This window comes from Poecilia formosa, unplaced genomic scaffold (assembly GCF_000485575.1).
Source record: "Poecilia formosa unplaced genomic scaffold, Poecilia_formosa-5.1.2 Scaffold803, whole genome shotgun sequence".
Lineage (NCBI taxonomy): Eukaryota > Metazoa > Chordata > Actinopteri > Cyprinodontiformes > Poeciliidae > Poecilia > Poecilia formosa.
The window spans coordinates 88,764-90,432 of NW_006800742.1; the positions used below are offsets into that span (position 1 = coordinate 88,764).

General features: G+C 37.6%; 1 long non-coding RNA gene across 1 annotated transcript in view; it reads right to left on the reverse strand.

The window, feature by feature from the left end:
- LOC107834852 (uncharacterized) overlaps positions 1 to 1,405 on the reverse strand; it is a 2,375-nt gene extending 970 nt beyond the window's left edge. Inside the window, exon 1 of the long non-coding RNA XR_001660677.1 lies at positions 1,370 to 1,405. This is a non-coding gene — a long non-coding RNA (uncharacterized LOC107834852). The remainder of the gene's footprint in view (positions 1 to 1,369) is intronic.
- Positions 1,406 to 1,669: the final 264 nt, after the last annotated feature.

Consider the following 1,669-nt stretch of genomic DNA (forward strand, 5'->3'; position numbering starts at 1 on the left):
GGAGGGTTAATTATTGTTATCTAAGAAGAATTTTATTGTGAGGATAATCTCAAAGTATTCCCAGATGTCAGATTTTCCTCTTGCTGGCTCCATTTCAAACAATCAACCAAGTTTATTTTTGTAGCACGTTTCAGCAACAATGCAGTTCAAAGAGATTTACATCGTAAAATCACAAAAATATAAAGTTATAAAAAAAAAACCGACCATAATCTACAATTGAGAAAACCAGTAACAAACGTTACATTTTGATGAGTGCCATCAATACACATCAAATATGTTGGTCAATGTTCATTTTATTTGGCCACTGAAGACAAATATTCTCCTCTGATGCGCGACCAAATGGACAACAACCCATGAAGCAGCAAGGCTCATCGCGCTTTTATTTTGAAAACTGACACGCAAAATGAAGCAGTCACGTGACCCATGCAATGTGAGGCCTCTGTTTGTTGCCAGTCACGTGGTTTTCAGCAAGACGACACAAGCCTCAAAGCCTGGATTCAGATAGCCCATCACTAGCAAGCTGATCCTCCCGCTGTGGGCCGGAAAGGATTCTCTGGTTGGGGTGAAGGCATCCAGCTCTGTCACTGCTGCAGCTCGCTGGAGACCCTGCTGTTTTGTTTCACTACTTGGTTTCATTTTTTTGTTCAGTTTACCTTGTTTCATTAGTTGACTTTGTTTCATTTTTGCAACTGCTTTGTTTAATTTGTTTTGTCTTGTTTGGTTTCGTAGTTTGGGGTCTTTTCGGTTTAAATTTGTTACTCTGGAGCATTCTTTTGTTTTGTGTGGCCTCCAGCCTTGGGTTCTTTTAGATTATTCTATTAAAGTATTGATGTTTTTAATTGGTTATGTTGGAGGTAACCTCATTTTAGTCTTTGGCCAAGTTTAAATTGTAGTATTTGTGTTTTTGTATTTGCTTGTTTAACCCCACCCTTTTGTCTCCAGGCCGAGAGCTGAAGGTAGTGGGAGGGACCCCCAGGGAGACTGGAACTGTGTGTCGTGCGAGTGGCCAGTGTTGTGATTTCTTCACGATTGAATGCCTGTTCACAAGTTTTTGGGGTGATTTATTTTGGATTTATTCATTTACTTTAGGAACCAGTTCCCATTTGGACTGCTCTCCCCCTGCTGGTAGGCCTCAGTACTGTGCACTTCCCTTCCTATTGTGGTTCCTTATGTTTTGATTGTCTCTTTTTAAAAACAAACATGAAACAATAAAATGTAATTAACTTTTGGAAAAGTCTTGTTCTCTTTGGTTACAAACCTACTGTCAATCTATTTCCTTGGGTGCAATTCCCAAGGTGGCGTTGTTGACGACTTCTGGTTACCCTGCTGTGAGGGGCAGAGTATCGGATTTATACCCTAGTGTCGCCACATTATGTAATAAAATAAAAAAAATTACTCTGCTAGATTTTTTTTCACTCTTTTTCTATGCTGTCCATAGCAGAGTTGACATATCATACTGTATTTTTTTTTTTTCTGGAAAAAAAGTAAGAAAAATATGTAGCTAATGTTTGATATGTAGCTAATGTTTTACAATACAAACTGGATTCATCAAAGTTTCTTTACCAAAAAAATCAAAAAGATAAAAAGAAATTACATGTTTTTCTTCCTATCTTGAAATGTTAAATGTACATTAAATTATGGAATCATGTAAATATATTAGGGATGCTCC